At 39.0% G+C, this 27,714-nt stretch overlaps 1 protein-coding gene and 1 pseudogene across 2 annotated transcripts in view; one reads left to right on the top strand and one right to left on the bottom strand.

Moving 5' to 3' along the window:
• SERPINI1 (serpin family I member 1) overlaps positions 1-27,714 on the bottom strand; it is a 78,961-nt gene that overhangs the window by 43,211 nt on the left and 8,036 nt on the right. The gene's annotated exons all lie outside the window — the stretch shown is intronic.
• Positions 12,390-12,698, top strand: LOC118675775 (annotated as a pseudogene).

The following is a 27,714-nucleotide window of genomic DNA, read 5'->3' on the forward strand; positions in this document are numbered from 1 at the left end:
GCCAAAAGACACAAGTACTTGTAATTTTGATAAACATTGCCAAACTGCCCTCCATAGAGGTTATATCATTAAAGCCCGTAGGTATTTGAAAGATCTACACAAGTGAAATTGAAATGCTGCTAAGGAATATACACACAAAGAAACTAGAACAGTTCATCTCCTATGTAGCATTTTTCCTGAAATAAGGGCAGATAAACATGTTAAAGAACACCATGGGAGTGCAATCAGCACAGTCCAGATGGTGGGAAACTCCACAAGACAACCGATTCCGTTTCGACAAATAAAATGGAGAAATAAAAGGCAATGAGAGTCAGGAAGGCAGGGAGACAGATGGCTTCAAAGAGACGAGAGACATATCAACACATTGAAATGCCTGTATTTTATTTGGACAATGGTTGAAACTAACAAACTGTATAAACCATTTATGTAATTATAAGACAATTGGAGGAGAAGAGTAGAATAAGTGGAAACTGGTACTTTATTCTTCGATAGAAATATTCAATATCACAAAGATACCAGTTCTGCCTATATTATTCTATACATTTAATGCAATATCAATAAAAATAGCAACTTTAAAAAATATATACAAGCTCTTTTAAAAGTTATGTAGAAAAAATAAGAAGCAGGAATAGCAAGGAGAATTCTGGGGGTCAGGGCTAGTGATGAGATAGTAAAGTACATTAAAAACCTATAGTAATTGGAATAGGATGGTGAAAAATATAATTTGGTATATGATAAAATTTAGCATGTAAAATCAATAGGGTAAGAGACATATTATTCAGTGCCTATAAAGAGGATAATTACTTTGTGCTTTAAAACAAAATAAATTCCAGATGGATCAAACGTTAAACCTAAAAATGAAATTTTAAAATTCCAGGGAGAAATCATGAAAATTTTAAAAACATATATTCATAGGTGTATGTGTGTGTGTTTCATATATACAAATTATGTGCGTGTATATATGCACATATAATATACATATATTGCATATATGTACATGCATTATTTATATAATTTTTATGTGTGTATTATGTATATATATATATATATATATATATATATATATATATATATATATAGTGTTGAAACAGAGAAGGCTTAAATGTGACAAAGACAAAGAAACCATTAAAGAAAAGATTAATATGCAAAATAAAAAAATCTTCACAGCAACAATCATATGAGCAAAGTCAAAAGGAAGTGAAAAACTGAAAAATGTTCAATTACAGACTAGAGGATAATTTTCCTTACTCTATATGGAATCTCTGTAACTAAATAAAACCAACAGAAACATTATAATTAGAAAAGGTTATGAATAGATAGTTCAGCACAAAGACTTTAAATAGCCATTAAACACATAAAACTGGTAATTATGAATTACAGTAAAATTATGCCAAGGTATGATTAGTCACTCATCAGATTGATAAAAGTAATATTAAGTCCTAAACTGTATCAGTATTAGAGAATGACCTCAAGGCCATTTGACTTGTAGGAAAAAAATGGATGGGGCAAAAAAGCTGTAACCTCTTAGAAATTATAGAATACTAGAGGCCCAGTGCACAAAACTTGTGCACTGGTAGGGTCCCTCCAGCTGCTGGCTGCAGCCTCCCTCCCTTCCCCCAGCCAGCCCTACCTCCCTGATCTAACTCCCAGATGAACTCCCAGTCAAGGGGACAATTTGCATACTACGCTTTTATTATATAGGATGCCTGTAATCTTTAGGATTGGTGCTATGTTCTATCTCACTTATGGAAAGGTCACAATATTAGATGACTTCTTTTATGCAGAATGCAACTGAAAAACTAGGGTAAGCAAAATCTTTAAGGTTTTTAAAGTCAAAATTAAAAATCCATAAAGATACACATTTTGTATTGAAACTTGTATACTTAACTCAGAAGGGAATGCCATGGTCCCTACTCCACACTGTTCATTTTATTCCATATACAATCCTAATAGACATGCTTGCTTTGTTTTGTTTTCCCATTTTTAGCAATTAAAGGGGAAAACTTGGGAAAGGGTCTAATGGAGACAGGCACACTGACTTAAGGAAGAAGCCACAAAAGATGTTCTCATAGCAGATGAAAACTATGCATATCTGACATAAGGCCTTAAAGTCTAATACCACCTTCTATAGTCATTTTCTGTGAGGATCAGTGTATCAGCACCTGGTGGTGGATATTAATGATGATGCCCTTGAAACATCTCAAAAATACTAACTTGCTCTTGTAGATTCTGGAGGGATGTATGTGATATATGCTAGAGAAACTACCATAAGCCATCTGAAACAAAATGCTGAAATACTTACCAGGATACATTGCAGATGTCTAGGAAATGCTGACACCGAAAACAAATTCCTCCTTGGAGGCAGCTAACTATATTAATGTAGCTTTAATTGAAATTATTGGGGTGACATTGGTTAATAAAATTATATAAGTTTCAGGTGTATAATTCTATAATACATCATCTGTATATTGTATTGTGTGTTTACCACCCCAAGCCAAGTCTCCTTCCATCACCATTCATCCCTGCTTCATCCTCTACTACCTCTGCCCAACCTCCCCTTCCCCTCTGGTAATCACCATACTATTGTCTATGCCTATGAACTTATTTTAATTTTCTACCTAATCCCATCACCTTTTCATACAAGCCCATAACCCCCCTCCCCTCTGATAGCTTCTGCTCACTGTAACTATGAGTCTGTTTCTGTTTTGTCTGTTATTTTATTTTGTCCACTAAATTCCACACAGGAGTGAAATAATATGGTACTTGTCTCTGACTGGCTTATTTCACTCAGCATAATAATGCTCCAGGTTCATCCATATTGTCACAAACAGTAAGATTACTGTGGTTAAAAGAAAAATAATAAATTGTCATTGGTGTGCTTTTGTTTTGAACATGCAAGCCAGATTTTCCAGCCTTCAGTAAGTCTGAATTGGGTAATATATAACTTACCTTATGACTACTGATTAAGAGATAGTTTTGTGGGTGTATGACCTTATCGCAAAACATGGCCACAAATCATATTTCAACATCATTTGCCTTGGCATAATGATGTTAACAGAGTGAGATTATGTTCATGCTTGAATATGCATGGCTTCGTGATGGCAGCGGTCAGCCCCATCTGCTGATGGCCCTTCTCAGTGTCTGTGGCAGAAAAGCTCTCTGTGGTCAATTTTCTTTTTGGTTGTAGTTCTCTCTGCTGTTCCTCAGTTTTTAGCCATGAAAATGGATGGCGTTTTTAAAGGCTCAAGTGTTTTCTGCAGTCAAGCTGCTAGGCAACAAAAAGTGTCCTCAGGGGGGTGAGTTATTTCAAGATAGAGAATCCCGGATGATTAGCTAGTGTGTGTATAGCCTCTAAGGATCATTAATATCATTAACGTGAGGCAAAAGCCCTAGACTGAATGGCTTCTGGGAGGGCATAATTTATTTCAGAATGACATGGCTTTACATGTTTTTATAACCTATTATTAAAAAGGAAGACAATAAAACGATTTCTCGAAATCCGCACTTCACAGTGTGTGGGCCTGGAGATTTCTGTATCAGAATTTCCTGGGAGACGGGGAACATGCAGGTTGGGGGTCACATTACCAACCTCTTGAATTGTAAATTCCAGACATGGGCCCCAGTTGCCCGTCTTAAGAAATATTTCAGGTGATTGTTAGATGCAATCAAATGTGAACACCAAGTGGACAGGCTACTAATTAGGATACGCCTGTCAGTAAAACTGAGGTTAAAACAGGCAGTAATAGTTTGAGGCAAATGGGGACATAGAACTAATTACAAACAAGGCACTTGTCAAGTCAGCTCCTTTATTCCTTTACAATTGAGTGGCTGTGATGTTTACATTTGTTTCTAGGATTATTGTTTATTATCTACTCCCTCCCTAGACTGCCAGCCCGATGAGGGCAGGAACCACATCTGTCCCGCTCTGGGCTCTGGGCCTCTCCTGTTGCTTGGCCTAAGACTGCTCTCCATGTCTGCGGAGGAAATGATTTAGGTATGTTATCTGCACTTACAGATGAGCAAACTGACACTCAGAGAGGGTAGAGAGCCTCAGACCACACAGCTTATAGTAAGTGAGCAGAGAGTCGGACAGGGCCGGATCCAACGCCCAGACCCCCAACACCCTTTCCTTGTCATGGGCCATTTCACTTGTTAGCAGAGGAGACCTATCTCGTATTGCCTGTTAAACACTCAAAACCCCTGTGGAGGAGTTTATTTAGAAAATGAACTAATATGGCATTTTAGAATGTGATAAAGCCCTAGCCGGTTTTGCTCAGTGGATAGAGCACCAGCCTGCGGACCAAAGGGTCCTGGTTTCCATTCTGGTCAGGAGCTTGTACCCTGGTTGCAGGTTCCCCGGTCCTGGTCAGGGTACATGCAGGAGGCAACCAATTGATGTGTCTCTCTCACATCGATGTTTTTCTCTGTCTCTCCCTCTCTCTTCCACTCTCCCTAAAAATAAATGGAGAAATATCCTTGGGTGAGGATTTAAAAAAAAGAATGTGATACATATCCTATAAAAAACACACACAACTCATCAAAAGGGGATAAGAGAATGAGGGGAGGAGAGGATTATTACAACTTGAAATAAAAAGATTATGAAGGCTGCAGTACATAGGTGATTTCTGAACATAGGTTTCAAGGAAGAAGCAAGCCACTGAAAACTGGGGTCAGAGGCCAGGGATTAGCAAGAACAAATGTCTAGGGAAGGAGTGTATCTGTTTAGTGCAAAGATCAGCAAGAATCCAACACAGAGGTCAAGGAGAGGGTGAGAAGGACAGCGGGTGAAAGCTTGATCAAACTGAGATGAGGAAGAACAAAAAGAGAGGATTTAGAAACTGAGCAAGACAATTCTCGAAGAACAGAGAAATCAGGAGTAGCCAAGAGAAGGGGTTAACAGAGAGGTTTTTCTTTGTTTGCTTATTTGTTTCAGATAAGAGAGAGAAAAAAGGATGCTTGCTTCCTAGGAATTCCATTCTAAGTAGTGATGGTGGTAACACAGCCTCTAAAAATGGTAGCGAGAGTACAATAGAATTGGCCTTGAATCCCAGCATCCTTGAGGTCCCTTTTACTACTTCTCTGAAAATGTTCAGTGCCCATACACCAGGGAAAGGCCACTAACAGGCTGCTGTTGAAGAGACATGTTCATTTCTTCACATTAGCTTTGCTTTGGGGATGGTTTTAGAATCTACGCAAGCTTCACTAGCAAGCTTAACTTAGTCTTGCTGCCTGTATACCTCTGTGCTTCAGCTGGCTGTCCTCATCATTTCCTCCGTGTGCTGCCATCAGTTGGATCTTACCGAAGTTCTAGTGATTCTGGTAGGAGAAGAGCCAGCCTCTGGCTGGATGACTAATGTCAAGAGAAGATGTGCCACCTGACTTTGGAACTCTTAGCATCACACGCTGTTCTGGCACAAGGACAGCGGAAGACAGCTGAGCAGAGAATACGTGTGGCCTCCAGCACTCACACTGTGTCCTGGATTGAACATAATGCCTCAGCTTAAATTCGTGAGCTGTCAACAGGAGATTCCTTAGCTCTGATAGCGGTCCCAAATTGTGTGTGTGTATGTGTGTGTGTGCGCGCGCGAGCTCTTAACTACTTTACAACTCTTAACCTACTGAAACCCTATGGATTATTTAAATGGAACAGCTCTCCCGAATTTATCTAATCTGGCCAAAGATTACATAGTTCAAAATATCTGTGTTTCCTTCATTGGTTTCACACATGTGTTCAGATTAGTCCTTGCGGGGCATCAGTTCAACATCATCGGGATTGAAGGCATTAACATTTAATTCATTCATCACAATTCTGCAAATAATTGTAGCCAACTTCAAGACGATTATTCTCTATGGGGTAGGCAGTCTTGGATCTTAAGCTTTGGAATGCCACTGTTTGGTGGCATATAGAATATATACATCTGTAGTTGAACAAGATTTAATACCAACAAAACAGCTTCTCCCAATGCACAATTTGGCTTAAACAGAATCCTTTTGAACTCAACCTAGAAGGGAAGAAAACAGTGCTTTTTATGGTTTTCTCAGGTGTGATCTTTTGTTCTGAGCCTGACTTTAGACATTCGAATAATAGACTTTGGGGATCACTGGTTTTGTTATAACGTTTATCCATTGCAAGACTAGCCTCTGAGGTTCAACAGCTTTGAGACTTAAAAGATTCCAAATAACAAGCCAGAAGTTCAGTAATGGCAATTTCAGTGTGTTAAACCCTTCACTGGCCCCAGGTTAAAACTTTATGGGCCTCTACTTCATGGATGAGAAATCTGCCCATGTTCTCTGTTAATAAAATTAAATTCCCAATTGTATCAATTTTCAAATGTATCATCAACTGTATTAGTATTAAAACTAGGAGCCATGTTAGCCTTACAGATTTGATTGATGTAATAGGGTGGAGGAGTGGTAATACCTTTATTATCTGACATATATGTCTTTAAATAGTACGTTATCATTTAACCAAAATTACTCATTCTATATTAACCCTCTAAGAGGTGTATATTCTACTGATGTTCTAATTTCATAAAACATTAGAGTGATCTCTGTTGCATAAATGGTAGCTTTCAATGGTTATGAAATGTGCTTTGATACACTCAATAATGTCTTCTTCAAACTTATATTGCATTGATTACATCTGACAACCGCATATGGTGAAACTTAGTTATGATCCTTTCAATTAAATTATGGTTGGAAACCCACTTCTGGGGTGCACAGCTGTGATCCACTAAATTTCTCAGTGACATTCAGAGCATGAAATAATTTTGAGAGAACAAATTTGCAATACAAATGGGAGCAGAGGAGAAGCCTTTCAACCTGTATTCATTTATATTTCAAAATTCATTACTTGTACAGTTTACTTTCCAAGCTAATTCTAACCAAAGATGAGTAACACTGCTTTGGCAAGTGTATGTGCATAAGATATTTCCATATGTTTAAGCAAAAATACCAAATACAGTAGAATGCAGAGAAAAATACGTCTAAGGCAGGTTCTCCAGGGCCTGCTCTCAGCCTTGCTCAGCTAATGACCTTGCATCCTATTTCATGGAGAAAGGGGGATCCATCAAAAAATTTCCACAGCCTCCACTACCATAGGTCCCCATTTAAAAGCCTCTGTACCCATATCCTTTGCCTTCCTCCTTTTCCTATAGATGAATTGCCTGCTTCTGGCTGAGGCCAGCCCCTACCTGTGCTCAGATCCCAGTCCTCTCCTTACAACATGGCTCCTTAATACCCTTCTCCCCTGAACCATCAGTCCCCCTCTCTCCTGGGGCATCACTCCTGGGAAGTCACAGCGATACTTCCGCTTCTCTTTCAAATCTCACCTCATTGAAAAGAGCCCCCCAAAAGTCATTTCTATTTTTGTATGAATGGTGCTCAGGGCATGTCTTGCTTAGAAGATTCTAAACAAACGTTTGTCACATAAAAAAATGACAGGGAAATAGCTACATTTATGGAATATAAATGAAAACTGGATTAAGAATAAGAAGACTTGAATTTGAGTGCCAACTCCACCACTCACTAAGCAGCACATCTCTTACTCTTGCTGGAATTGTCTTTCCCAAGTCTATAGAATGGGAATAATAATGCCTTCTCCAACTTCCTTGTAAAGCAGTTATGAGAATGCAGGAGCCATAGTGAGGACAAGGGAATCTAACAGAACACCTGGCTCTGTAATGGGCGGCCTTGGGCAAATCTCTGGCTGGCATCTGTTTCCTGTGTCAAGTGTGGATCATGAATCCTCCCTATCTCTTCTTAGTCTTCTTTTATTGAGGGCCACTCAATTATCAGAAAGTGTTATGGCCTTTTATTTATTTAAAAATATTTAAACTTTTAATTCTGAAATAATTTTAGACTTACAAAGAGGTTGAAAACAGTACAAAAAGTTGCTATATACCCTTTACCTTGTTTCCCTAAATGTTAACATCTTAATTTTAACTGATGTAGAATTATAAAACTAAGAAATTAGCATTGATATAATACTATTAACTGATCTATAGACCTTATTAAAATTTTTCCAGTTATTCCATTAATCTCCCTTTCTGGGTTTGGATACTACCCAAGGTCCCACATTGCATTTAATTGTCATGTCTCCTTACTCTCCCGCACTTAAAAAAAAAGTATCTGTGGGCACATACATTAAGACTATGCAGGTATCCTATTTCTCATACTTTTGTGGCCACTAATTTTAACAACCTTTGATTATTCTTCTCTGCAACAATAAATGTGGTCTTTGCTAAATAGTGATTTTTCTACTTGTATCATTCTTTCTACATTCATCAATTGGAATTCTACTTTATGGAAGAGCTATCACTTCTCTCTCATTTATTTATGTATTAAAATTATTTGTTTTTATGGGTATGAACTCATAAGTATTTATTTTATTCTATGAGTTATAGTCCATTGCTCTCATTACTTTATTTCTCAAATTGTCCTAGATTTGCTATGATCTTTTTAGATGGTTCAACTCACATAGATCAATGTCTTGCTAAAAATAATTCACCCCAAGAAATGCCTGTTTGGATATGTAGCATATGAAAAAAAATTAAAATGTATCGCTGGAGAAGAAAAAGTGTCTGGGTTCAAGCACACAGGACACCGGGTCCAAACACCAGCAGCTCCAAATGAAGACAAAAGACCTACAAGGGGATAGAAGCTGAGAGTACTGAATACCCCAGGCACTTATACTCTGGCTGGACGTTTGGCCATCTGGCAATTGGCAAGAAAGGTGATTAGGGGTATTTATATTCCTGGTTAATCTGAATATACAGAGACCAGCAAGAAGTATAATTATGAATTCAATAACTATATCTCATGGTGTGTATGTGTGTGTGTGTGTGAGAGAGATGAGAGAGAGAGAGAGAGAGAGAGAGAGAGAGAGAGAGAGAGAGAGAGAGATCATTAGATTTTTAGGCTACTTTAATGAGAGAGAACTTTTGAAAACACAGAGAATCAATTTTGAGTGTGATATGTATAACACAAATCCCTGTGCAACAGACAGATGATCATGTTTGTTCATAAAAGCACTTGTGAATTCATCACACAGACTCATACTTTGAATAATATTCCCTAGCACTGTGCAAATACCATGGATGTGAGCAACAATTAAACACTGATCTTGCAGCATGGTAGAACTGAGTTCTTTTCACAAAGCTGCACTGTTGCAGGTGGTCTCAGAAAAAACTCTGGGCTTCATCAGTAAAATGGAAGGGTGGTCTTGATCTTTCCAGCACTAAAGTCATTGAATACTGTGATTCACTAGATTATTTAACAAATTGCCGTTTAATGTGTCTTTCTCTCAAAATATCCTAATTAGCAATAGATGCACTTTTCTCTTTAACAAATCCTTTGTAGCTGCTTAAATACTAAATCTCACAGAACTGATTCCCTACAGGTCGAAAACCTCATTTACAGTCACCAACTCTATTTTTCACACAGTGGCTTAGACTTGTGACATAATGAAGAGTGAGCTGAGACTCAGAATACATAATTATTGTTATTTTTATCTTATATCTCCTCAGGGAAACATAGCACTACTGAGTGTCTATTATATCCTATGGAGAACTTCAATCTTAGGTCCTGGTTTTGGTCCCATAAGCTCTCTTTGAAATGATCTATAGCAATGCATTATTATTTAAATCAGAGGCAGACAGTTGGTCGCATATTACACTTACTTAGTTTTTTTGGGGTCTTCTTTTGACTAATCGAAATTAAAATAATTGTAGTGGTGGGCTAGAAATTGCTTTTGATGACCATATTAATGACAAAGGGAATATCTACATCTTCTAAATTAAGAAAGATGCCTAAGTGATGGACAGAGAGACTTGTTTGAAAGTTTAATTGAGAAAATAATGTCAGAAAATCAGCAACACCTACTTTTTTTTACTAGTTAATCATGTAGGCTTTAGGTTTATTAAACTAAAACTTAACTATTTCATTAGTACTAGAATCTGAGATTACAGAGAAAAGTGAAAAACAGATGAAAACCAAGATATTAAAAAAGATGCTTTATGCCATAATATCAAATTCACATTTTATATTTACTGCAATTTCAAGTGTGAGCAGTCAGGTTCTAGCACTAACCAAAGACTTCTTATAGCTAGCTACCTTTCCTAAGCCCTTAACCTAAAATAACAGATCTTTTTACAAAGCATAGCTCTGCCACAATGGGCTTGTTTGAAGGAGTCTAAGACTATCATGTCATCTTTTATTAAAACAAGAACTGATTTTCATTTGTAAATCGATTTTAAAATATAGATTCTTAATTAGAAATTGCTTCCAAAGTAGCATCCTGAAATATATCTTGATTAAAATGTATACCTTTTCCCCTACAGATAAACCCATGTAGATGTGCAGTTACATGTGTAATGCTTATGGTGAGAGGTAAGACCCAGTGACCTATTGGGAGAGTTAAAAGGCTAAAGTAAAAGTGAGGGAAGAATTGAATTTCGTTAAATGAATATGTTTTGGAAATACCAGTTCAGACAACAGAATGGCTCACTGAGCTGCCTGGGGCTGCAGGGAAGAGTCAGCAAAGATGTTTGTGAGCAGCAGGAAAGGATGGAAACAATTCAGGGTGACCAACTAGGTGGTCAGTGTTGATGGGAATCGAGGCAGCAAGCAGCTACTGGGGCTGCAGAGAAGAGGCACCAGCCAGTTTAAGCCTGGACTCTTTGGTGGGGCTGCAGAGCAGCAATGAAAGGCTGAGCAATCCTGCAGTGGAGGAACACTAAGGAATTCAGCTGATCGAATCTGGGAGTTCATTGTAACTAAACAAATAACAAGGGTGTATGTAATTAACTTCCCTTCTTGAATATAGCTCTATCACAAGTAGTTTTACTTCTAACGTTACTCTAGTGAGTGGCATTCCCAGTGTGTCCCAAATTTGTGTAAATTCAGATTTTGCACTGTGGATTTCCTTAAGTCCAGGTTATAAACCTAATGTTATTCCATGTTGACATTTAAAATATTCAAACTTGAACAGTCTCCATATAGTGCAGAAGGTAGAGTTTCATGCTAGAAACTTATGAAAACATATGCCCCAAAGAAACAGGGCACTCAAAATTGCTTAAATATTTCAATTGCATAAATGATCCAAATGCTTGCAAACATTTTACAATTATAGACCAGTAGAGGGCTTTAAGAGGCACTTTTATCTATTCCAATTGCTGAATTTGTGTCTCTGTAGCCCAAGGTCTGGCTGTAATGTGTGGTTCTATTGGTTGATGGATTCTCACTTCACGTATTTCTGGGATTTGTGGACATCCTGTGGTGATTCTAACCCTCATCCCATTCTCCCTTCTGGATTTCATGCCTAATTAACTGATATAAAAATGATTGCAGAGCTCACAAATTCTTAAACTGAGATAAAACGAAGGTAAATGTGGCATAACTGAGTCTTTTCCAACCTCAGTCATTAGGAGTATAAATATTTCCCTTGTAAAAAGAGCTTGAAGTAAGGTTAATACATGATTTTGGAGAGTAAGAAATCTACTCCCCCCTCCTTCCTTAAAAAATGCACTAGTAACTGCATTTAAAATTAAATCCAAAGTAATATACCTAGAGGTACATTCTACAAGCACATTATGATATTTTTTACCAACAGAAAGACAGTAGCATCACTATATCATCATTGCAGTTTCATAGATATACTTTTACCTAACAACACTGACAGTCCCGATAGACAGCCAACAGCATTTTTCAGTTATTATACCAAGTGACAATGGTTCTAGGCAAGATTTAGACAACCTTTGCCTCAGCACACATCCTATATAATAAAACCCTAATATGCAAATTGAACGGCAGAATGACCAGTTGCTATGATGTGCACTGACCACCAGGGGGCAGACGCTCAATGCTGGAGCTGCCCCCTGGTGGTCAGTGCGCTCCTACAGGGGGAGCACTGCTCAGCCAGAAGCTGGGCTCATGGCTGGTGAGTGCAGCGGCGTTAGCAGGAGCCTCTCCTGCCTCCACTGCAGGCAGGCGATAAGAAGCAAGTGGTCCCGGACTGCGAGAGACCCGGACTGCGAGAGGGATGTCTGACTGCTGACTTAGGCCCAATCCCCAGGGGTAGTGGGCCTAAGCTGGCAGGTGGACGTCCCCTAAGGGGTCCTGGACTGCGAGAGGGGGGAGGCCGGGCTGAGGGACCACCCCCCCCCCAACTGCACGAATTTCATGCACCGGGCCTCTAGTGAGGAATATATTTAAAAAGAGCCACTCTGGAGATCCCTATTGCTGGAGAAAGAGAAAAGTGCCCTGGAACCTTTCAGGACTCTTGGTCTTTTGGGTGCAGCACAAATCAAGTGAGAGAAGAGGGAGAAAAATCCCCTGAATCTCTGCAGGATTCATTTATTCAAAAAGGAAATAAGAGAAAAATACTCAACATGCAAAAGTCTTGTGAAGAAAATGAAGGAAAACTACAGAACATGCCCTAGGCTGAGGAAGACTGCCCTTCTGAATCTGAACCCCTGAAGGTGTAAACCCAAAGCAGAAGGAAACTCAAGAAGCAGGCTGACTCAACCTGACCAGGGATTTAAAGAGGACGCTCCCTTAGGCAGTTGGACCCTGAAGAAATGCTAAGAGGAGTAGATGTGTTGGAAAGGCTTTGAGAAGAAATAAGAAGAGTCAGAAACAAGTTTGTGATTATGCATTCGAAGCAAAGACATTCACGCAGCCATCCTTACCTGCTTTAGGCTTTGAATTCTTTTTTTTTTTTGTCTGATGGTGAAATCTGGCCCTGCTTTCTTTCTACTAGCATTTTCTGATGTATCTTTTACATCTGATGGGATGTTGTTTTAGGTAGTTTCTCTGTTACCAGCTTCTTACTGAATTTTTGTATTTTGACCCATTCTCCAGGTCTATTTTTCAATTGGGAAGTTTCCCACATATGCATGAAAATATGTTCATTCCATAGTGTAAAGTAAAACATCACAAAGTTACAAAGCAGCAGATTTAGTATCAGCTCACATATGCAGGATAAATCCCAAATTGAGTATGTACATGTGTGTGTACGCATACATTCATACATAAAAATCTCAGTTGTGCTTATTTCTATGTGGTGTGAATTTTCCTTTTGCTTGTATGTATTTTTTAATGAACACGTGCAACAGGCAGAATTACATATTTTTAATAAGTAAGAATCAAACAATTTGCAACCAGTTTATAAGGGCAACAGAACACCTAAACTCTTGGTGAAATAAATTTTAAAAAGTAAACCTCAAATCACCTCAGCCAGGGGAATAAAACTGACAATTATTACAGATTAAAAAAAAAAAAATAGCCACTCTAATTGGCAGTGGAGGTTAGGAACAAGTTTAGATAGTTTGCAAATAGCTGCAGAGGTTATCCTAATGCAGCCACCTCAGTGGACATCCCCTCCCCCCCACCTCCACCCCCATTATCAATCTTCTTGGGGGGCCCCAGGGCTTTTTGAGAATCACTGGTGCAAAAAAAAAATCAATAGTGTTTCTGGCATTTATTGAGTACCTGCTATGTACTAAGCACTTTCAATGATTTATTTCATTAAACCTCTCAGTGTCAGGAGAAAGGAACTTCACAAAAGAGGAAACAGAAGTTCTTTCACTCAACAAATACTGTACTTATTAAGCATCTACTATTTTCCAGGCACTTTTCTAGGCTTGGTGATACAGCTGTGAACAAAACAAAGAATCTGCTTTCAAAAGTTTACAATCTAAGGCAGTGGTTCTCAACCTTCCTAATGCCGCGACCCTTTAATACAGTTCCTCATGTTGTGGTGACCCCCAATTTCATTGTTACAAATTGAACATAATTAAGGCATAGTGATTAGTCACAAAAACAATATGTAATTATATATGTGTTTTCCGATGGTCTTAGGCGACCCCTGTGAAAGGGTCGTTCGACCCCCAAAGGGGTCGCGACCCACAAGTTGAGAATCTCTGATAAGGGCTCAGAAAAGTGAACTCCTCCAAAATGCAGACAACATTTGAGACCAGCCTGTGTTCCATGTTCTATATGCCCACTTTCAGAGACTCCTCATCATCACATCCTTTTCTAACCAATCTGGTTTTCTTCAAACCCCAACATCCATGATAGACTGCTGTTCACTTTAAGAAAATGGCATCCTGTAGGTACTGGGCCCTGGACACAGTGAGGAGCACAGCAGACAGGAGCCCTGCCTAGGGAGCTTAATCAATCCAATAAACACACAGGAGTATTTAATTGCAAACTGTGTTAATGCAATGAAGAAAACATGATCACGCATTATGTGAGGGAATAATGAGAAAGAATCACAGGGCCTACTTTAGACTGGGGAGAAGAGCAGGGAAGGCCTCTTTGAGCATGCCATTTATGCTGAGAAGCTAAAGGATAAGTGAGTTAGGAGGGAAGCAGTATTCCAGACATAGGGAAAAACAAAGGCCTGAGGGCAGGAAAGAGATTTAAGAAGGTGCTGAAAGAAATCAGTGAACAAAAGGGAAAGAGGAAGCTGGGTTAAGTAGTTGGGGGCAGATCATGTAGGGCTCTGGAAGCAGCAAGGATGTTGCTTTTTCTCCTAAATGCAGAACTTAAAAATAAATAACAAAGCAAAACAAAGGGAAAGAGAGCCCCTTGGTCCTGGGGCTGACGCTCTAACCATTGAGTCAAACCAGGCAGGGCTAAATGCAGAACATCTGACAAGCTATTTACAGAAAGGGTTATAGGGAATCTAGAGTAGAAGCCTAAGGACAAATTGAGTGGTGATTGCAATGATTTCAGTGGTTCTCAACCTTCCTAATGCCGCGACCCTTTAATACAGTTCCTCATGTTGTGGTGATCCCCAATTTCATTGTTACAAATCCAACATATTTAAAGCATAGTGATTAATCACAAAAACAATATGTAATTATATATGTGTTTTCCGATGGTCTTAGGCGACCCCTGTGAAAGGGTCGTTCGACCCCCAAAGGGGTCGCGACCCACAGGTTGAGAACAGCTGATTTAGGTGAAAGGAAATAGTGGCCAGATTAAGATGGCTGCGATTGAGACAGAAAAAGAGTAAATAGGTTGTGGATATTCTTATTGAAGAGGTAGACTGAACAGGACATAGGTAATAGAAAGGAAGGGTGAGTCCGGATGACACCATCTGGGTGGGTGGGGGTGCCCTTCACTGAGAAAGAGAAGAATGGACCAAGAACAGAGACGGGTGAGAGATGGGATCAGGGATTTTGTTTTGGATTGGTACATCTGAAATACTTATGAGACATCTACTTGGGAAATTAAGGATATACAAGGCTAGTTCAGAGTATAGATCTGGGATAGAGATACCGTTGGGAGTGCTCAGCACATTTAAGTCTATCCTTTCAGGAGGATGAGATTTCCTGGGGAGTGTGGAGAAGAGACAGTCTATGGCCAAGCTCTGGAAAATTCCAATACTTGAAAGACTTAGGACGATGAAGAGAGAAAATGATCATTCATGTGAGCTCAGATCCTGGCAGAAAGAAGGCACGCAATGCATGTTTATTACTAACTTAGAAACAAAACTGTACTTTAGTTGCTGTTGAAAAACATTTCCCCAGCTTGGAAGAACATATTCTAGGCTGGAATAGCTGATGTATGAGGTTGAACCATGTTAACTGTTTTCTTTTTTGTTCTTGTTGTTTTTTGTACATTAAAAGTAGCCAAATTTTGGCAATTTCATAAAGTTCAACCTTATAAATACAATTTGAAACAAAATCCATTTATATCATGGGACAGTAAACAGTTCTAAAATGTTGCCCTTTCATACTTGAGGAATAATCTTTTGCTAACTTTAGAGGCTTCTTTTGCAAAAGATATTAAAACAAAAGGTGCTGCCTACCACTTACCGGCTAGTTATACCCTGGCAATTAAGCCAACAGTCTGAAAATGCCATTGACAACTTATCACCATGTTCTGACTACCGATAACCCCAATGTTATTCCCTGGTAAATCCTCACATTGAGGAGGGTAAGCATGTGCAGTTTCACACATCTCAACTTTCTGGCTTTTTAAATATCTCTGATTCCCTACTCCTCTCCGCAGGGAGAAAACATTTAAAGGACATTAATAGACATAGTTAAATGCTCTGCAATTTAATCTTAGCATGGAGAGACTAGCTTTGAAAAACTATTCTGAAACAGTTTGAGTTACTTTGTATAATCACGGGTCTAGTTCATTTTAGCAAACAGACATATTCCAAAAATTTGTTAATAATTCAATAGCATATTTTAAATTTACCAAGGGCTCATGATTTAAAGCTGGGATTACAAACTCAGATGTCAAATGTGTGAACTGGATCAATGTAATAGAAAGGAGTGGGGTCTGTGGCAACTGGACAGGGTATTCCTCACCTAAAGAAAACATTTTTTCTTCTAAAACATTTTTTCTTCTAAAACTGCAAAACAATTCTGCTGGGATGAGATGGTGGGAGAATTTCAGCTTGCCAATTTCCACAGAATGGACCATATATTGGTCACTTCTGAAGTAATGAATGATCTATGTTTAGGCTGGAAACAAATGCAAACCTAGTACTATGTTGGATAACTCACATAAATTCCTATGTCTCACTTTCCTCTTGTATAAAATGGGGATCAAAGTGGTACTTATCTCATCTATATAATAAAAGCCTAAGTGACCATTATGGCGGAACGACCAGTTGCTGTGATATGCACTGACCAACAGGGGCAGACACTCAACGCAGGAGCTGCCCCTCGGTGGTCAGTGCACGCCCACAGGGAGAGCGGCTGCTCAGCCAGAAGCCAGGCTCACAGCTGGTGAGCGCAGCAGCGGTGGCAGAAGCCTCGCCTGCAGCAGCACTAAGGAGCAGCGAGCTGAGCGGTAAGGAGCTAGCAGGCGGGCAGTAAGGAGCGAGGGATCCCCGATTGTGAGAGGGATGTCCGCTGCCGGCTTAGGCCCGATCCCCCCAATGGGCAGGCAGACATCCCCCGAGGGGTCCCGGACTGCAAGAGGGCGCAGACTGGGCTGATGGGAGCCCCGCCCCCATGCCATGAATTTTGTGCACCAGGCTTCTAGTAGAATTATTATAAAAACTCAGGGGAGGGTAATGTATGTATGTAAAATACTAGCACAGTGCAAAAGACCAGTTTCAAAAACCAGTAGAGTATTCTGGATTTCCCTCTGACAACACCCAGTATTTCCTTAGAACCTTTCACTTTCTCTTCACCTGCTGTTTCCACAGATAGGTAAACAAGTATCAGGCATATGACTGTAAACCCATTGCTCAACATTACCTTTCTGTTTCATTAATTTCTAAGTGCACTAACCCTGTCCTTATTTTCCCATGCTAAACTGTGCTGCTGAAATAATACTTCTTGTAGAGCTTCCTAAATTCAACCTGAAAAAGAGAAAGCCTACAACATAATGTACACTAGTCACTTCACATGTGCATCCCTAAAATAAACACATCACTATCAACAACCATTATTTTAGATATCTGGATATATATGTACTAGAGGCCTGGTGCACGAAATTAGTACACGTGGGGGGGGGGGTCCCTCAGCCCAGATTGCAAAAGGGCACAGATCAGGCTGAGGGACCCCACTGGTGCAGGATTAGGGCCAGGGAGGAACATGGGAGGTTGGCCAGCCAGGGAGGGACTGCAGAAGGGCTCCAGGGCATGTGCTGCCTGTCTTGCTCAGTCCCGATATGCCAGACCCCAGTAGCAAACTAACCTACCAGTTGACTGTCTGTCCCCTGGTGGTCAGTGCACGTCATAGTGAGCGGTTGAGCAGCCTTAGCATATCATTAGCATATTATGCTTTGATTGGTTGAATGGCAGACTGGACGACTGGACACTTAGCATATTAGGGTTTTATTATATTGGATGTGTGTGTGTGTGTGTGTGTGTGTGTATAATTATACATAGAAACACTTTGGTTTTCATAATTTCTCAGAAAATAAGTCACCTGGCTGGGTATCTTACCAATACCTGTGATTTTACTACCTAAGCACTTAAATTTCTTTCACCATTTGCACAAAACTTAAAGAAAATATGTAATCCACTTTCCTTTTCTTCAGAAAACTAGAAATGGAACTATTTATCCTCTTCCTCACATCTCAATGTCATCATTCTGAGCTTGCTGTTCTTCACACATCCAACTCATGCCTACTCAGCATCGTCCCAGGGCACGTGTACACTGGACTTGACTGAGGTATCGAGACATGTATACTTCAGACATCCGTGCTTTCTTAATTCCATCCCTCCATTAATATCGAGAGGTTTATACCAGTAAATAATTGTTAATTTGTTGAAGTGTTAATTGTTGTTAAACAGGAAAATGAACCGTTTATTAAAAGTAAACAGGCTCTGAATGGGGGCTTACGGGGGTAATGGACAAATAAAGTGAATTTTACAGCATGAAATTTGGCTAGAATGGGAAGCTTATTTCCTGGATTCTAAGGTATATTTTGGCAGGAATTTTGGATCCATTTGATGAGTGAAAGCTTCCTGTTAAAGGTTTTCATTTTCAAGTTATCCTAAAGGGAAGAAAGAAAACATAACTTAAAATATGAGCTGGTGCACTATTATATTTAAAGTAAAAGTGGGTTAATGCTTTTGTCAGCCTTATAATCAAATGGTTGTCATTACTTGTATAAAGATAGCAATTAATTCTAGTTTGTCATAGATGGTTAATAATTCCCAGTGATGGATTATTCATTCTAGACTGCTAGCAGAACACAATGTTTTCATAAGGGCAGTAAGGATAATTAGTATGTTTTGTGGCAGTTAAGAAGGAGGTGTCTAACCAAAAACTAAAAATTTCCAATTAAGGTGACATAAAAAGAAGGTGATATGAGAGTAATAACAAAAATAAAAAGAGAGGAAATGAGACAGTATTTTAACTAAAGTTGACTTCCTTAATCTAGAAGCTGGGTGAGAATTTTTACTAGTGATGTATCATTGTCTCAATAAGCCATTACTTTTATAATCTGAAGCAGATGAATGAATATAATGTGTTTAAGACAAACATTTAAATGCTTCAATTTATTTATAATAAGTACTTTTTTAAGGTTTTTAAACTTATTTTTTATTGTAGTAAGAAAACAAAAACTTTTCCATCTTAACCATTTTGAAGTATATACAATCATTTCCTTTTGTAGTACGATTATTCATTCTACTCTTATTGCTCAGATTCACAACTTTCTTATTTATTCTTCCTTAACCCCAACCATCTTAATATAAGACAACTAGAGGCCTGGTAGGGGGCGGGGTGGGGGGAGATCCCTCATCCCAGCCTGCACCCCCTTGCAGTGCGGGACCTCTTGGGGGATGTCCAACTGCCAGCTTGTGGCTGGATGGCATTGTGCTGCTACATGGCCTGCTGCTTGAGCTTTAACAGCTGCTGCACATACATGGGCTGGGCCACCACGGTCTGTCCTGTGAACACCATCGAGTGGGTGAGTCAAGTGCGGAGGCAGGCTCACCCTGAGTTCCCTGCACTTCCCTGAGTTGTTCAGACTGACTGCCTTCTACAGAGAATGGCACCGGGATGGGACCTAAGCCGGCAGTCAGACATCCCTCTCACAGTCCAGGACCCTTCAAGGGATGCAGCAGTGCGCCAAGTGACAGGCGGCCAGGGAGGAGCCCAAATTGGGCCGGGTGCTGTGCCGCTGTGCTCATCCCAGCCTGCTGCGCCTGCTGCCGCTGCTTGGTATTACTCCCACGGAGTTGAGAGAGGCTCCTGCTGTGGCAGCTGCACTCGCCAGCCGTGAGCCCAGCTTCTGGCTGAGTGGTGGCTCCCCTGTGGGAGCGCAGTGACCACCAGGGGGCAACTTCTGCATTGAGAGTCTGCCCTGGTGGTCAGTGCACACCATAGCAACCGGTCGTTCCAATCATTCCGTGTAATGGTCACTTAGGCTTTCATTATATAGACTAGAGGCCCGGTGCATGAAAATTCATGCACTGGAGGGGGGGGTCCCTCAGCCCGGCCTGCCCCCTCTCACAGTCCAGGAGCCCTCAGGGGCAGGAGGCGACTGGGCGATCAAGGGAAGACAATGCCCCATCATACCTCTGCTGCTCTGACTGCCGGCAGTGCAAGCCTCAGCTGGCCCTGGTTACCTGAGCCTCAGCTGGCCCTGGGCGGCTGGGAGTCTGAGGGGACTGGAGGAGGGGGATCTCTGGAGGCAGGCATGTGGAGTGGCCAGGCCCGCCTGGGCATGGGCCCAGCCTTGCTGTGCCTGCCACCCCGGCGGGGCTGAGTGGAGTGGGTGCCACCATTTTGTGGCTGTGGGCACTGCCATCTTTGAGGGTGGGGCAGTCAATTAGCATATCCTCTCCTTATTGGCTGTGGGTGCCACCATATTTGAGGGTGGGGCAGTCAATTACCATATTCCCTCCTTATTGGCTGTGGGCACTGCCATCTTTGCAATGGTGTGAGGGTTAATTAGCATATTCCATCTTTATTAGATAGGACTAGAGGCCCAGTGCATAAAATTGTGTGCCCTCTCGCAATCCTGGACCCCTCAGGGAATGTCCGAAAACTGGCAGTCGGACATCCCTCTTGCAATCTGGAACACTGCATGCACAAATGACTATAATTTTCATACAGGTGAAAGGCATCTTGCTGTTATATGGGCAGCTACATGTTTTTTTCCCTGATTATAAAAAGTACTACATAACATGATCCTTCTGAGGCAACAGTACTATTTCCCCCATCTTATGGGTGGAAAAACTGAAGCAGAGAGAAGTAATTGGCTTTGTCACACAGTTATAAGTGTCAGAATCAGGGCTAACCACAAAATGTGCAAGCCAGACAGATTCCATGCATGTTATCACTGCATCATCCTGTTTTTTAGTGTTAGAGTAGCCTTGCCAGGTTTTAATTTTTAAATCTAAGAGACTGTTCCCAATATATAGGGTAGGGTCCCTAGGCCAGGCCGGTGATCAGGGTCGATCTGTGGGGAGACTGGTGGGCGGGGAGCTGGGGGGGGGGAGGGGCCTTGCTGGCACCCACCTTGGCTGGTGGCCTGGTGCCACCTGCTGGCCAACCTTGTCCCCCAATCGCCCCACTGCTGGTCACCTCCCTCTTGGTGGGGGGTGGGGGGCAGTGCACGTCATAGCGACCAGTCATTCCACCATTCAGTCGATTCACATATTAGGGTTTTATTATATAGGATAGAAAATATTGGTAATTATGGAGAACCAGCCTTCAAACACAGTAAACATACACACACTTACCTGCGGGTTGACTTCTGACTTGTTTTGTAATCCCTGTTATGTAGCTATTAAGGAAACAAAAACTGCTGAGTCTGTATCTCAAATCTTCCTCAAATCTACAGCATCATTGCTACCATCTTTGGTCACTGTCTTCACCTCTGGTTCTTCTGATACCAAGAGACATGTTTTCTTTTTCAGATTGTTTTATGTATTTTAATTCTAAATAACCAGTGTAAAAAGGCTTATAGCTATTAAATTTTTACCAATATAAATTACCTTTTTTGACTAGATTAGAGTTTTTGTCTTCAATATTCTTGTCTTATAAAATACAGCCATCCTATGTTTTTTGAGTGATTTTGTCTATTATTGCTTTGCCACCCTTTTACTTTTTTCATTTTTTTATTAGTCTCTTTAACAAGCGAAATAGTTTGCTTTTGTTTTCTACCCAGCATGGCTGTTTCTACCTTCAATAAGGACTAAATTTATTGAAAATTATAACAAATTTGTTTAGCATTTTTGTCATGGTTCTTGTTTACTCTTTTTCTTTTTGTTTTGATTTTAAATATATAGTTTCCTTTGTTCTTATATATTTTCTATGAATGTGAAGAATAATACAACATCTACTGACTCCACAAATTGTAAAATAAGGCATTCAAATATGCTTTCTTACACATCATCTGTTTTGAAATGACCTTGGAGTATTTGATCCACAACAGTTTTTCTACCTAAGGCATCATACTTTATAAGACTTATTTTAACATATTGTTTTAAAACAAAATAGCAGAAACTACTTTAATGTCACATAGTTCATTATTTTATAGTCCCAATCTTGAATTCTAAGTGTGCTTTTATTGTTGCTGTTGCTGTTGGTGGTGGTGTGTGTCTTCCTTGTATAACTGAGGAAACAGTTCTTTTATTCTCATGCACACTGAGTCATAGCTGAGCTGGATAAGCAGTTTTGAATGATAAACTTATTCCATGGCAATTCTAGGTACATTGTTCCATTACCTGCAGTCACTAAGTGCTGCAGAAGAGAAGTCTGATGACAAATTGATATTTCCTCTCTATTTTTTATCTGTTTGGAGTTGTTTAGACTTTTGATTTTTCCCCCTTCATTTTAAAATTTAAATAAAACACAACATTAACAAAGTGTGGCTAGATCTCTTCCTAGAGTGGAATTGCTGGGTCATATGCTGACAATATAGTTAACATTTGAGGACTAGCCAAGTGTATTTCAATGTGGCAGCACCTTTTTACAATCCCCCTGAGAATTTATGAGGGTTCAATTTCCTCTATATCCTCTCTAATACTTGTCATTATCTTTTTAAAATTTTATTTTAGCCATCTAAAGAATGTGAAGAAGTATATCATTGTGATTTTGATTTGCATTTCCCTAGTGATTAATGTTGTTGTGTGTCTTTTCATGTGCTCATTGGGCATTTGTATATTTGTTTGGAAAAAGAAATGTATTCATATTCCTTGCCTATTTTAACTGGCTTTTTATTTTTGAATTAAGAGCTCTTTATGTCCTTTGGATACAAGCCTCTTCCCAAATATTTCACTTGCAAATGGTTTCTCCCATTCTGTGACTTGTCTTTTCACTTTCCTGATTGTGTCCGTCCTTAAAACACACAAGTTTTTGCCCTAACCGGTTTGGCTCAGTGGATAGAGCGTTGGCCTGCGGACTCAAGGGTCCCAGGTTCGATTCCGGTCAAGGGCATGTACCTTGGTTGCAGGCACATCCCCAGTGGGGGGCGTGCAGGAGGCAGCTGATCGATGTTTCTCTCTCATCGATTTTTCTGACTCTCTATCCCTCTCCCATCCTCTCTGTAAGAAAATCAATAAAATATAAAAAAACAACAACAACAAAAAAAACACACAACTTTTCAATCTGATGAAGTCTAATTTACTTAAACTTTCTTTTGTCACTTGGGCTTTGGGTGCCATATCTAAGAAACTACAGACCAGCGGTTCTCAACCTGTTGGTCGTGATCCCTTTGGGGGTCGAACGACCCTTTCAGAGGGGTCACCTAAGACCATCGGAAAACACATACATAATTACATATTGTTTTTGTGATTAATCACTATGCTTTAATTATGTTCAATTTGTAACAATGAAATTGGGGGTCACCACAACATGAGGAACTGTATTAAAGGGCTGCAGCATTAGGAAGGTTGAGAATCACTGCTATAGACTAATCTAATGAGACAACAATTTATGCCTGTTTTCTCCTAAGAGTTTCATAGTTTTAGGTATTATGGTTAGGGCTGTGATCTATTTTGAGTTACATTTTGTATATGGAGTTAGGTAGGGTCCAATTTCATTATTTTGATGTAAATATCCATTTGACTTAGTATCATTTACTGAAGACTATCCTTCCTCTTGTCAAAAATCAACTGACCATAAATGTAAGGGTGTTTCTGAACTCTCAATTCTATTCCACTGATACATACATATAAGTCTAGGTCCCTTGCATTTCCACATAAGTTTTAAGATCAACTTGTTAATTTTTGCGAAAGAGATAGCTGATATTTTGATGCATTAAACCTGTAGGTTTGGGGAATACTGACATCTTAACAATATTGTCTTTCAATCCACAAACATGAGCTATCTTTCAATTTATTTGGGTCCTCTTTAATCTCCTCTAGTGATATTCTGTGCACCATTTTGTGTTTTGGGTATATAACTATTGTACTTCCTTTGTTAAATCTATTCCTAAGTACTTCTTTTTGATGCTATTGTAAAGGAATTATTCTTTATTTCATTGATTTATCTTGATTCTGTATCTTGAAACCTTGAACTTTTTTATTAGTTCTAATAGAATTTTGTACATACAAGATATTTCATCTGTGAGCAGAGATAGATTTATTTATTTCTAAATGGGATGCTTTTCATGTCTTTTTCTTACCTAACTACCTTTGGTAGAACCTCTGGTTCAATGTTGAATAGAAGATACTAGTATTCTTCTCTTATTCCTGACCTTAAGAGAAACTATTCAGTCTTTCACCGTTAAAAATGATGTTAGCACCTGGCCAGCATGGTTCAGTGGTTGAGCGTCAACTTATGGACCAGGTCACAGTTCAGGTCCCAGTCAGGTCGGGTTGCGGGCTCGATCCCCAGTATGGGGTGTACAGAAGGCAGCCAATTGATGATTGATGATTCTCTCTCATCGTTGATCTCTCTCTCTCTCCCCCTTCCTCTTTGAAATCAATAACAATATATTTGAAAAAATAAATAAAAAATGATGTTAGCTGTGGGTTTTTTGTAGATGTCCTTTGTTAGACTGAGGAGGTTCCTTTGTATTCCTATTTTATTGAGTGTTTTCATCATGAAAATGTGTTGGATTTTGTCAAATGTTTTTCTGCATCTATTAAGATGATCATGCGTCTTTTATTCTGTTGATATAGTAGACTGCATTGATATATTTCAAGGTTAAACTAACCTTGAATTCTTGGAATAAATACCATATCATCATGCTGTATGATTTTTTAATTGTTGCCAGATTTGATTTGCTAGAATTCTGTTGAAGATAAATTTAAATCTATATTTAGATTTTCCATTTCTTCTTACGTTGTTTGGTAGCTTGTGTTTTTGTAGAAATTTGTCCATTTCATCTAGGTTATCTAATTTGTTACCATATAATTGTTCATAGTATTCCCTAGTAATCTTTTATTTTTGTAGGATTAGTGATGCTCCTTCTTTAGTATATTCACTTTTAAGTATCATTTTCTTCTAGGTAAAATAAAGTACCCTAACTTCTTTTTTAATTGACCAGCATGGCCTCCTACAATATTAAATACACTGTTCGATCTTAATTCAATATACTGTTCTGTCGCTTTATTGTGCTTTGCAGGTATTACATTTTTAACAAATTGAAAGTTTGTGAAAACCGTGTAGAGCATCTATTGGTCCCATTTTTCTAACAGGCTTAGACAGCGGTTAGCATTTACTAGCAATAGATACTTAAAACTATTTAATTGAGGTGTGTAAATTGTTTCTTAAGACATAATGCTATTGCAGTTAACATGCTACAGTATAGTGGAAACATAACTTTTATATCATCGGGAAACTAAAAAATTTGTGTGACTTGCTTATTTGCAATATTTGGTTTATTGTAGTGGTCTGGAATCAAACCCACAATATTTACAAGGTATGCCTATGATTGTATTTTAAAGTCTGCTCTTTACGTTTCCATATATTTAGGTTGTTTGGCTATTACATCAACGTCATTGTCCCTATACAACATTTTGTGAAACTCTTGAAAATTTCCTATGATTAAATGATACCCTTCTCAGTTTTCTAAACATTTATTTTAGGGGTAGGGGATACCTAAATGTAGAGCTTCAAATCTCCATTTGAATGAGAAGTTATAGCTCATTTTAAAATAAGTCATAATAAAATAAAATCATAAATTTAATACAACACTATTTAATGAACATCTACCACATGCTAGGTGTTGTGCAAAGCACTTTATGTGAAATCACATTAGTGTATCAACATAAACAGCCTCTGAGTCAGCTTACGGATTGCAAAACCAAATTTGAACCCAGTTTTGTCTGATTGCAGAGCCCACATTCTTAACCAGTGGTTGACACATTTATTTTTAAAAGGGCTGGATAGGAAATATTTTAGGCTGTGGGCCATGTGGTCTTTCTCACAATGACTCAATTCCGCTGTTATAGCAAGAAAGCAATTTTAACAGTATGTAAATGATGGGCATAGCTGTGTTCCATTACAATTAGACTTACAAAAAAAGGTAGTGAGGCTGCAAGCTATAGCTTGCCATCCCCTGCTCTTAACCAAGGCACCATGCTGCTCTACTTCTGCTTCTCAAAGACTTCCCTGATGACAATATATAGCAATTTCTTCTGCTTCTGGAGTTCTACCAGAGTGACTGTTGTAATACCAAAGTAGCAAAGGACATAACCCTTGTTTTTATATACACGTGTCTTGCAATGTCTTCTTTTGTTACCTATAATGACAAAAGATTATGCCACGGAATAAGTGATTTCATATACTGGGAGGAACAAAAGTAGATTTAGTTATGAGTATGTGAAGCAAAGAGTTTATTCTTGTATTATTATTTCTTAATCATTGTATTATTTTCCACATGAACAACTATAAACCTACTTTTGTCCCAACCTGTATTTTGTTATATCTCTTTATAACACTCAACCCCATGCGACAGACTGTTAAGAGTAATTTAGAAATTTATATGTAACTATATCCGGAAAGTTTTGTCCCAAAAAAGCCACTCACCTAAGGTCACATGATACAATGTAAAAATTGGACAATAAAGTGTTGATATGGAAATGCAGACAACTGTAATATAGCCAAGGTCAAAATCGTTGATTATGAGTTTTTTTAACGTAGAAAAAAATAGGCATTTATTTTTATTTTCTCAGTCTCAATTTTCTCCTCAGACTTTCCTATTTCAAGGAATTATATCTTATTATAAACGTAAGTCCAAGATGTGTCATTATAAGAATGAGTCATAATTTAGGTAATGAGCACTGTACAGATGTCAATAATATTTTTTTACATTTTAGAAATGAGTTATAACACCATTAGCCAGGATTAAACATTTTTAGAGTGAATTCCTCTCTAAAATGATGGCTTATTTTGTGGTGTTTTTTTGGGGGGGGCGGAGGGGAGATAAATTTTCTTAAAAAGAATCCTAATATTCAATTGTTCTTTCATTTGCCTTATACCCATGATCTCAAATGCAGTCCATTTGGAGGTTTAAAGCAGATTTATGATAAAATCATCCTTTCAAGAGTTACTGAATATGAAAATACAGGACAAATATTTATGTGGTATGGGCCAGATAACCTTTTAACCAGAGATACCGAGTCTCTGAGGAATGCCTTTGCCTAGAAACTTAAAACTTGGTAGTCACAGAAGTGAAAACTTGGTGTAAGAAGATTGGGGCTTTCTGATCTGGAGATAAAACAAACTGGAGGCTCTGAGTCAGAGTGACAGAATGAGAAGGAATATAATTTAAAGTTAACAGGGTTTTCATGATTAAAGTAAAGCTGGAACTGTTGACTGGTTACTCAAAAAACATTGTCAAACCACTACTCTCTTCTTTTACCCACCACAAAGGCCAAATATCCTTAATATCTCAACATCCCTTGAAGCTAGGGACAGCCACATGCCATGGGCCAGTTGTTCAACAGTGGCTATTTGCTGGGGGTCATTGGGAAAGCTTTTTATTTCCTGATTAAAAGAGAAAAGCTCAATAGGTACACCCATTCCTCATTATTCTGCTCTGAACTAGAATATCAATTACTTTTGAGCCATATAATGTATATAAAAATTTGCTTTAAGGTAATCTTGGATAAAAAGATTTCTTTCTCCCTCAAAATGTTTAATTTTATATTACCAATTATTAGCTAAATTTGATTTTAAAAACATGAATAGTGCCCAGCTGGTGTGGCCCAGTGGTTGAGCGTTGTCCCGTGCATCAAGGTAGAATATGGTGCTAAAACAAGGGTGTGTATTTTAGGACTTTGATATTGTAACTATTACTCTGGTAGAAGTCCGGAGGCAGAAG

This window comes from Myotis myotis, unplaced genomic scaffold (assembly GCF_014108235.1).
Source record: "Myotis myotis isolate mMyoMyo1 unplaced genomic scaffold, mMyoMyo1.p scaffold_m19_p_2, whole genome shotgun sequence".
Classification (NCBI taxonomy): domain Eukaryota; kingdom Metazoa; phylum Chordata; class Mammalia; order Chiroptera; family Vespertilionidae; genus Myotis; species Myotis myotis.